We start from the raw sequence: 11,984 nt of genomic DNA, 5'->3' as shown, positions 1-11,984 counted from the left end.
AGCCTTCAGACCTTTGCCTCCAAAATCATCTGGCTTCTCCTTCTGGAATAAATGTGCCTTTGCTGCCTGTCCCAGCTCAAACACCATCTTCTGCATAAGCTGTCCATAGATTCTTACCAGCCTGGGTTTTGAAGTCAGAGAGACTTGCCTGCAAATTCCAGATCTGCCTCTTCCTTACCATGTGACCTTGCATTTCTCATTTAACCCTTCTGTGGTTTAACCCTTTCCCATCTGCAAAACAGGGCAATGCTTCTTACCTTGGAAGGAAGTTGTCAAAAATCAAGACAATGGTGTCTTCAGGTCAAGTGCTTTGCACAGATAATCTGCCTAATGCATCACTCCCCCACCTCCGCTCCTTCCTTTCTCTGATCCCTTCAGCATGCTGATTTTACTTCTGTATTGGCTCTAATTTAATTTTTTATTGATATGCAAATTCATCTTCTGCATTAAGCTGTGAAGTTTATAAGATCAGGAAACAGTTTCTTCATCTCCTGATTCCCCTCTGTGCCTGGTTTAGAGTAGGTGCTCAGTAGATATCTGTTTAGAGAAACTGGAATTTCTCTTGTGATTTTTTTTATGTATATTATATATGTGTGTCTTTTATGAATTCACCTTGGAAAGCAATAAACATGAATACAGAAGAGGGAGTTGCTCGCTAACAAATTATATCCAATGTTTGAGGCTTAGTACAACACTTCTTTATCATATCCCATACACTGTTAGGGATTGAGGCAGGGATCAGCTGCATGATTATTCTCTTCCATGTAGCATTGACTATAGTCACTAAAGAGTATTCATGTGGTGACTGGTTTGGTTTTAATGTCTAAAATAGTTTTGTATTACTATATCATGTAGTTACAGTGATGCATTACAGAGAAGAAAAATCCAGTTCTCATGTAATTTGCATACTCTTGGGGGAAAAACTGTTAAATTACTAGATAGATAAATTAATAAAGTAGTTTAGCATAAAATTATAAAATAAATCATATACAGTAAAGTGATCCACATTGAATTTGTAATACTAGAATGGTGCTTAAGTTAGTTTGGGTAATAAGAGGTTAAAGAACATTTTCTGTCAAGGATGACACTAAAGTACCTTCTTTATCTCACCAATGTGGCTAATAAGTATAATGAAGTTAAAAAATGTTGAAACATGTCTTCTGCAATTTGGACCAAGGAAAGGATTTTCTCTCTTAGAATTTTTATTCAATATTTTACAAGTGATACTAGTCTATGCAGTGAAAAAAGAGAAAACAGTATATATTTGAGCATTGGAAAGGTAGATATTAATCTAAATATTGGCAGATGTTATAAATGTATACATGGAAAATATTTCATGATCTACAATGAAATTATTAGATGTAATACATTAATTCAACATGTGTGCTGATACAGAGGCAACAAACAAAATCAATTTATTTTCATATAAAAAAACAAAAATAAGTGGACATTAAAGGCACTATTCAAGTAGGAACAAACATCAAAACCTTAACAGTAATTCTAATAGAAAACCTGTAAGAAGTCTATTCAGCAAAACTAGAAAATAATTTGAGAGAAATTTAAGATAAGGAACTAAATGGATTGCTATAACATGTTCATGTACTGCAAATTACATGAACATATTAAATGAATTTGCCAAGGAAGTCTCATTCTTAAGTGAGGATAAAAAGTACTATTTAGACCAAAAAGAGAAGAAGGCCATTGCACAATTATATATATTATTTCCACTATATTTTATGCATATATATATGTATACATGAAATATATGTATATGAATTATATAATTACTACAGGTCATTATATATAATGCAATGCTACAACATATATCACTATGCAAAATTTAGTGCCTATTTTGACATTATGGTGAATTTGTATTTTGACAGGACTCATTCCATGAAGATACCACTCAAATGCTAAGTCTACTTGAAAACATTTTCCTGTTCACGTTGAATGGCTTTTTTTGCTAGTGTAAAGAAGTAGTCGAATATTTGACAGGGTGCCTTGATTGTCATAAATTATTGCTTGCTTCTTACCCACTAAGATGAGTGGGTCCCATTTACTGTTTCAGTATAGACCTAGTGTATCTTCAACTCATATGTCTGTCCTAGTTACCAGGAGTTGTGAGTGTGTGAGGGAGGTGGTGTCCTTATGTCACTAAGGACCAGTGGATTAGACAAGAGAAGATGATCCTCTTCAAATTCCCAAGCCCATGAAACAAACAATTATATGAAATTTTATGTTATTTTCCCATCTGAATCCTAAATGCTATGAATGAACTCTGTCTCTACTCCAAACTCTACCTCTAAGTCCTGTCTGAGAATGTTTGATATATAAGTATGTACCTGATACAAACATTTTTACTTTGGTCTTCTTCTACTTTTGAAAAATCTTTATTCAATAATTTTTCAATGAAAATATAATTATGGTGATAAAAATCAGGACAACAATCTGAAACAACACTTAAAACAATCATTTTGCAAGTAAATCCAGGCTAGAATTTCTTCATATTTAAATGACAAAATCCTCTCTGTCCTAGATATGCAATTTCTTTTCACTCAAATCCAAAGACCAAGTGTCACCTTAAACCTGACAAGAGAAATCATATGGCTAGCAATATCATGAGGCTGACTAAGACTCAGTAGAGAGAGGTGACTCTAAGATGTTACAGTTCAAGTGTTTTTCTTTTTTTTTTTTTTATTGACAGAAGGGAGGTTACCAGGTATAACATTTTGTCTCATGAATGGAAATTATCAAGGTCTTTACCAGATGGCCAAAGACAAATTTGTTAGGGTTAGCTATGAGGATGGTAAAATTTCTTAGTATACAACAAATTATGCAAGGTGTCACGTCACTAAACAAACTTTATTGCTAAGGGCAGTGTCTAGAGTTACGCCATGAGGATGGCAAGTGAGAAGTTAAAGGTATTATGCCTATCTAAGTATACCATTAGCTATACCAATATAAACACACATCTAAATTAGTGACCTGGTCAGCTGGACATAAGTCAATGTCTTGAGTGCTTGGAAAAGTCAGAGGGAATGTGTTCTTGGTGCTCATATCCTGATATAGGAACTTTAAAATTAATATGTAAAATCTACCAATTAACATGAATGAAGTAGAGTTTGACTCCTAAGTTACTTAACCAGCTTTATCCTGGGATGCAATGTTATATGATGCATCGTTGAATAATTTATGGCAATTAGGGAGCCAATCAAATGAAGATCACAGAAGCCAATCAACCTATTTCACTGGGAGACTGTGACAGACATCTCTCCCTGAGAGACAAACCAGAATCCCTGGAAACTGTAAATATTCTACATTACTTGACAAAATGGACTTTACAGACATGATTAATGCCGCAAATCATTGAGAAAGGGAGATTATCCGGATACATCCAATCTGATCACATAAGCACTAAAAAGAGGAAGAGAAAGAAAGAATGGTATTCCAAAGATATGTTATGACAGATGAAGCAGGGAAAAGGAGGGCTCATTTTGTCATTGTTGGCTCTAAACTCTATTGGGTCCAAGAGCCAAGGACTGTTATGATCTCTAGAAGCTGAGAATGACATTTGGCTGGCTGCCAGCAAGGAATCAGTCTTTAGTCTGACAACCTCAAGGAACTAAATTCTGTCAGTAATCTAACTGAACAAGAATAACTGAATCCCCACTAGAGGATACAGAAAGAAATGCAGTCCTGCCAACACTTTGATTTTTGGTCAGTGAGACCCATTTTGGACCTGTGATGTATAGTGCTGTAAGGTAATACACATGTGCTGCTTTAAGCCATTCAATTTGTGGTAATTTACTACAACAGCAAGAGAAAACTATACAGAGATTCACATAAAATGATGTAGGAGATGTTGTAGACCTGTTCAGGATTTACCAATCTAAATCTTCTATCCCGCAACCAGTTTAACTGGAGAATTTGGGGTTTGAAAGATTCAGTATCCCAGCGTCCTTTCCAGCTGAGTATGAGGAGGTGACTCAGTTCCTGCTAATGAGATGAATGTAGACATCAAGTGCTCTGTCCTTTGCTTCCACTTCCTTTTGTTCCTGGAAGTTTGCAGCAGTCATATCTAGGAATGGAAAAGCAGGAAGATGTAAGAAACCTGGCCATCTGATGTCTTTATTTTAAAAGCACAGGACTATTCACACCATCCCACCAGAAATTTTGCTCTGTGAAGTCAATAAATGTGTTTTATTGCACAGGCTTGTATATGATTCAAAAGGAGAGAATAACAATATATTAATGTTTCACAATGTTTGGTGGTGATGGATAATACCTCTTTAGTGTCTTTTCAGCTGGTGCAGAAGTTCTTTTGCAGTAGGAAATGATTCTGAGGAATGCAAGTTTTGGTATTTTAATGAGTATGTTATGACTGAACACTATGGGCGTTCCAAGGGTGCTTTCCTTTGCTATGCATGTACTCAACACACTTTCATCTGATGTATGAACTTCTGTGGGTATAGACAGCTGTGAATACAGACACATTTCATTAGCTCTTTTCAAGAATTTGATATACTCCAAGTGTCAATGGGAACGTAGTAAGAAGGGTCTTAGAATGACCTATTGATATTTCAAAGAAAAGAGTTGCATGTTTCTGTAGGTGTGGCTTTCATAATTATGATATACCACAGCTAGACATTTGATGATCTGAAAGCAGTTTTTATACAATTATATTACATGCTAAGTAACATTTCACTTTGTCATTAACTTTGCTGCTGCTGCTGTATAATTCTGACAATAAAAAGCACTGTTAACTCTGCAGGCTTTGCAGATTTCCTTATAACTTGACTTACAAAGAATATGACCCCTATATATACCCTAATATGTATAAAATAGATAACTAATAAGAACCTGCCATATAAAAATAAATTAATTAAATTAAATTTTTAGAAAAAGAATATGACCCCTTCACCATTATTTGAAATAGTATCCCAAAGATGAAAATGATTTCAAGAGATATGATTAATAATACCTGTATCTGTACTACTGATCTGTGCTTATGTTTCAATCTATTTTTCCTTTGAACATTCATACAGTCATAATAATAAGTTCCTACAACTAAAATTTTATCATTAAAATAAAGTCAGCAAAATATTTACAAATGGTCTCTAAAGGAAGAATAAGTTGTCCTAATTGTCTTGACAAATATAAAATACAAGACAAAAGGGGAAATATTTTGAAAATCACAAATATTTGAAAATATTTCCAAAAAAGAAATATATTTATATGTATATATATATATATATATATATATATATACACACACACACTATACAAAGAACTCCTGAAAATCAACAGGAAGAAAAGAAATCACCTAATTATCAAATGCATAAAACTTCTAATTAGATACTTTACTAAAGCATATAAACAGAAGTCAAATAATCACATAAAAGGTGGTCACTATCATTAGCCATTATCAAAATGCAAATTAAAACAAAAATGAGATCATGCTACACATAATGGTTTCAATGGTTAGAATTAAAATAAAATAAATCACGAAATAATAAAATAAATAAATAAAATAAAATAGATCACAAAATTGGTGCATAAATATATAACCCTTGAATAGCTTTCAATGCATGGGCATAATGTTTCTAAAATATGTTTTTCTCTCTCTTTAATTATTAATCTTTATAAAAGTATAAATCTATTCATGCTTCCTATAGTTAAATCTAATATTCTCCTCCATTGTATTTTGTGAGTGTGTGTCTATGTGTGTTTGTGTGTAGGGGGTGCTACAGAAAAATTCTTCTATTTATAGTCACTACACTGAGAGGAGCCGCAATTAACCTGAGGACATCCTTGGCTGGGAAATCAATACAGTAACTACTTGGAATGTCAGGTTGTGACAATGGAGGGTAGTTAATGATAGAAATAGGGGGTCTTAGCTGGTCACATGGCAGTACAGCTAGAAATATTTCCATCCTCTCTTCTAGCTTGGTGTGATCTTATAACTAATGTTGTCATGAGAGATATGCCTAGAAATTGCTGTTTGCAGTTTGTACATCTAAAAAAGAGCAAGTGCGTGCTCTCCTTTTCCCCCACCCCCTTTCTGTAGTCTGGAAGGTGGTGAGGACTACTTAGCTCCTGTGGAGGTGAAGCTGGAAGAGTTATGCTGAAGGTGACAGAACTGCCCCCCACAGTCCTAGATTTCTTACTACAGAATATTTAATGACAGAAAAATAAACTTCTCTTTAATTTAAGACATTGTATGTACATTTGCATCTTCTTTAGAACATCTTTACTTTATAAAATTAATATGTAATCATAATTTCTGATTTTACAACGCTTATATTTCTTTTTTTTTTTTTTTTTTTTTTTGGCTGTGTTGGGTCTTCGTTTCTGTGCGAGGGCTTTCTCTAGTTGTGGCAAGCGGGGACCACTCTTCATCGCGGTGCGCGGGCCTCTCACTGTCGCGGCCTCTGTTGTTGCGGAGCACACGCTCCAGACGCACAGGCTCAGTAGCTGTGGCGCACGGGTTTAGTTGCTCCGCGGCATGTGGGATCTTCCCAGACCAGGGCTCGAACCTGTGTCCCCTGCATTGGCAGGCAGACTCTCAACCACTGCGCCACCAGGGAAGCCCGCTTATATTTCTTAATAATCACAAAATACAGTGAAAGAGGTAGAGAATTTAGAGAAAGAATGGTATGGCCAGATATGTTTTTGTTTGTTGTACCAAACTCCTTGAGTGGCAGGCAGAAGGGTTTAGTTCAATTAGAAAGTGACCTGGGGAATGAGTTGACCCCGAGGGTAAGAATATTTCCTATTTAAGGATCACTATTTGTTATGAAGATAGTAGATATTTTAGAGGGTGGTTAAACTTTGTATCAAATAAAAGTGAATTTCCTAACTGCCCTAAAAAAATAATTTTCTTATCCTCTGTTTTTCGACTCAATCAATAAAGGTAAGTATTATATTTAACTTTAATCCAAACAGGTAAACATGAATCATTTTTGTCCAATGCCAAATTTAGTTTTAAATGTATCTATTTATATTTAGCATCAGCCAAAGAACACTCATTTCAGAAAATTTAAAAAGGAATCCTTTATTGTTATTTTTGTTTAATTTCAAAACACTTATTCAGGTAGCCTTTTTACTTTTCTGACTCTCATTATTATATTATCAAATGACAAATTACAAAGTACTTTGTAATATAATGGGCCAATATACCAAAGATTACCAACCTCTGCAACCTCACTATCATAATCATTTTAAATACTAACATTTATTAAGTGGTTACTATGTGTCAAGCATGTATTTAAGTTGTTTGCATGTATTAAATCTGGGGATATCTCATAAAAATTAATTGTATATAACTAAGTAGTAAGATGGTAAATGGACTTTATTAAAAGGGTTTTGCATCCTACTAATACCAAATGGATTCCTTGTTTGTTAAAATTAAGTTCTATGGTAAAGGAATCTGAAAATACTAAAGAGGTATTGGTATGTTTTCATTTTAATCTTTAAAGACTTCTCATAAAGAAATTAGGCTTCTGAATTGGAGTCACCAATTATAGATTTTTATTTCCTATCTCCAGTTTGATTTTATACACTTGCTCTCAATAATACTAGGTACATTTTGATGGAAGATGGTGTACATGTTTATCATAATCCTCACACCAAAGAAAAGTGGAAAGACCAGAAAAATAAACATGAATTACTTGGGTAAAAAAAAAAAGTGGCTACATAAGCTGAATTATTTAGTGGTTTTCTTTCTGAGTGTATAACTAGAAGTATCTAAAGTTTTCCAGAAGTCAGAAACCAGCAGCAGTGTTGCAAGATTTGCGAAAATTGTCTCTGGTGAGATTGAGCTTAGAAGATTAAATATAATTTGGGTAGGATTTGAATAATTTTAATATTTCTTATTTTACATATGATTTTGCATTGATAATTCCATTTAATATTCATAAAATCCTGCTCCATTTGACAAATAAAAAGTTGAGGATAAAAAAGATTTCAGTAAATGTAGAACACTATATTTTTGGTTGCAACTTCTGTTGTTCAACTTTTTCTGGCTATTTTTGCACCTGAGTTTCAGTATGCTTTTCAAATGTACTACCCTACTTGAACAGTAAGGAATAATTTAGAGAGAGGATCAAAAAATGAGAAAAGAGCTTACATAAAGAGAAGATACACTAAAAAGAATAAAGCTGTTGGCAGGTTCTGAAGGCAATGGTTAACTCATCAAAGGTAAGTGCATTATGCTTACTAGTCTAAAAAGATTGATGAGTCATTCAACAAACAATTTTAATCAGTGTCCAACTACTACACTCTACATTGAATTAAATAGGTGAATAAAACATGGTTAAAGGTGTCAGGATAAGGTAGCAAAAAAAAATAGGCACTGTTGTGTATGTAGTCTTATACACATGAAATCATATCTTAGTAATGTCTCCTATTAGCCACTAGTTTCTGACCATTTTAAAGACTCAGTTAAAGCATTTTTACATTTCTTAAAATCACATTTTCCTTGGGAGAATTATACAATAATAGGGTACGTTTAAATACCTTTGTACCTTAAAATATAATCTAGAATATTGTGGATGGGAAAAGAAATTATGATTTAACTTTTTTTTTCTTACTCAGAGAATTCCTCAGGATGCCCAAGTTTTGGATAGATTGTTGCTTCTGTCCCATGTGTGTCTATCTATACCTTGGTAGCTGAAATGTTGACCCTTGTCCTCAATTAACACCCTTAGAATATGGATATAGGTGTGTCTCTTCTTTGCAGTGACTTAGTCTCTGTGGACTCTCAAATCAGTTAACACATAAAATGAAAGTTATGTACCACGAACGGAAAATAATGAAGTAATTTGCTACTTCTGCAAGCGTGAGTGACAAGAATATAATTTCTAACACACTTCTCCACACACATGCCACAGAAGGCATGCTTGAACTATACCAGGAGGGAGACAGTTTGCTCTGACTTTTGGGTAGGAACCCTTGCTTACACCCTTGGAGACTATTGCAAAGAGGCAGTCAAGTTGACTCCTTTTAATTTATTCAAGAAGTTAGTAATCACTTTTGTGGAAAAAAATATACTATGTATTGCATAGAAAGATGTATAGAATATCAAAAGAACCTTAAAATCTAGCTATAGCAAAGAAAAAAAGTACTTTACAAAGATGGACAACCTCAACCCAAAACATTCACATGCATGAATGAACACTCTGCATGCAAAACAAAGAATGATTGAATTAAATGGGGTCAGCGGAACAACAGCAAATATTGAAGACGTGGGTAATTTAGGAAGATCTCAGAGATGAGTTATGGCTGATGTCTCTCATACAATAAGTGTGTGAGTGGTGTACATTCTAGTTAGAATAGCTTGCTTCAACATCAGTGCTAGATATACCTGCCTCGTACCTCTCATGTGTTCCTGGACAGGAAGATCAACTTAAAGTTCCTTTTCTCCAAGCTGAAAAATCTGAATAAAAATTATGACTGCTGATTTTATAAACTGTGAAATACACAGTTCTAACAATTAAATAACATCCCATAATACTGAGTAGTCAGCTCATCAATTTTATTTGTAAGAAAAAAGCCTAAATGTGCAGAATGTCAAGTCAAACAAGACTTTGGAAATACCACAAGAAAACCATCGTATTTGAAAATTAACTGTATTTGTCCCCAAAACTATTTCAGATGGCTTACAACATATTTACAAGAGCAATAAAATTAATTTTGAATTGATAATAATGAAAAACAGAATCGAGAGGTGAGGAGAATAGCACGTCCGTTGAAAACATGAAATTGTTGTCACAGTTGAACATGAATTCAGATTTTGCATTTTGAGTGTTCAGATGAACAGCAAAATTATAATCACATGTCTTCAGAACCAAATACATAGCAGAAAAAACAGACTGCAGGGATGTTTTTTCTTATAGATAGATTTAATAATAAAGAAAAATATACTTCACTGTACTTTTAGAGCACCTGGCATTATAGGTTTGGTTTTTATAGAGAAATGAAAAACAGAAGGCATACCTTCCTGTTTATACACAAGAAAGCAAGAGCCACTAAAAGAGAAATAACGGCACCTCTGAATGAACCATTCCCACAGATGCAATATGAAGAAATGAAAGCAGAAGACAAGGTTTCCACAGTGATGCAATTTGTACTCCTGGCATTTTCTGACCTTCCGAACCCCCAAGGATTACTCTTTGGGGTGTTCTCCATCATTTACATCATTATCTTAACCAGAAATAGCCTCAGAATAGTAATAACTAGGCTTGACCCTGCACTACAGAAAACCATGTATTTTTTCCTGGCAAATTTTTCCTCCTTGGAAATCTGTTACGTGTCTGTCACTCTCCCTAGGATTCTGGTGAACCTTTGGACTCAGGATAGAAGCATTTCTATGCTGGACTGTGCCACCCAAATGTCCTTCTTCCTTATGCTGGGAACCACTGAAGGTTTCGTCCTGGCCATGATGGCCTACGACCACCTGTGGCCATTTGTAAGCCTCTGCACTGTCCCCTAGTCATGAACCAAAAGATGCGTATCCAGCTGGCTGTTGGCTCCTGGATCAGTGGAATCCCAGTGCAGATAGGGCAAACATCAGATTTTCTCTCTGCATTTCTGTAATTCTAACCAAATTAACCACTTCTGTGACATCCCCCCCATTCGGAAGCTGGCTTGTGGAGACACTTCTGTGCATGAGCTGTCAGTCTATGTAGTAGCTCTGTTGTGTGTTGCCGGCCCTTTTATGTTGATACTTGCCTCCTACAGCAAAATCGTTTGCACTATTCTGAGGTTGCCAACAGCCAGAGGAAGAGCCAAGGCCTTCTCCACATGTTCTTCTCACCTGCTGGTTGTGCTTTTATTCTTTGGATCTGCTACCATTACCTACTTAAGGCCCAAATCCAGTCATTCTGCAGGAACTGACAAACTGCTCTCTCTGTTCTACACCATAGTGCTTCCCATGTTCAATCCCATGATATACAGCCTTTGGAACAAGGATGTGATTGCTGAACTGAGAAAATTATTACTTAAAAAGTAGCATGAGGAGTTTATTTATAAATGTTTTAACTGTTTGCCAGTTACCAGAGAAATTTTTTAAATCTCTGCATTCCCCCGTTAAGAAGTTAACCACTTCTAGTTTATACTGTACTTCTTGATACTTTTTAAATACTAACCCGCAATTTACTGTGCTTAAATACGTATGAGTCAAAGTATCTTCTATACGTTATGCCTAAAGAATAATCCTGTCTTATGAATAAAAGAGTAATGTGCATCACATATTTCATTTAAAAATTCCATCTCTTAAGATTTTTGGTTTGAATATACTGAAAAATATGCAAGATTAGTTACCTAAATAATTGTTTATATCTCCACACTTGTATTTTTGGCATTCTTTGATTCTATAGCACAGAAGGTGGCCCATAGCAGTTAAATAATGAATGTTTGAAGGAGGGATTGAACGAGTAAAAGGACAAATGAATATTGCCATGCCCTACCCAGACTCCTGGCAAAATCTAGAGATTTCAGGGAACCAATAACTTTGGGAGCATATTTATCTACCCACTACACACTCATGTGAAATTACTCCAATCATAATACCAAGAGACAAACTTTAATGCATTTAGTTTTCTTTATAAATGCATGTTATACCAGAATCTTCCTACTTGCCTCAACCCATTTACTTTGCATATGTTTCTATGTTCAACTTTGCAGTTTTGGCCCCAAAGTAATTTACCTTGAATTATTTCATCTTTTTCATCACTGCCCTCCAAACAGCTAATCCTATGCCAATTTATATATTTAAAATGAAATATCTATTAATTTTAAAATGTAGAAAAGTGTTAGGTTATTTTTAGAATTACCCAACTTACACAATTGCATTGCATTAGTGTACCTTGCCTAATCTTCCATATCTTTAACCCCTTCAATAGGGTTTGAAATTTTTAAACCTTTGAACTGATGTTATCAAGGAAAGTGAAACCATTGAACTGATGTTATCAAGGAAAGTGAGC

General features: G+C 34.7%; 1 pseudogene; it reads left to right on the top strand.

Annotated features, from left to right (window-relative positions):
- The first annotated feature begins 10,057 nt into the window (after window positions 1–10,057).
- Window positions 10,058–11,011, top strand: LOC137772053 (olfactory receptor 10AG1-like; annotated as a pseudogene).
- Window positions 11,012–11,984: the final 973 nt, after the last annotated feature.

Source organism: Eschrichtius robustus, chromosome 11 (assembly GCF_028021215.1).
Source record: "Eschrichtius robustus isolate mEscRob2 chromosome 11, mEscRob2.pri, whole genome shotgun sequence".
In the NCBI taxonomy this organism is placed as follows: Eukaryota; Metazoa; Chordata; class Mammalia; order Artiodactyla; family Eschrichtiidae; genus Eschrichtius; species Eschrichtius robustus.
The sequence above is the reverse complement of the archived record's forward strand: the minus strand, read 5'-3'. Positions and strand labels throughout refer to the sequence as shown.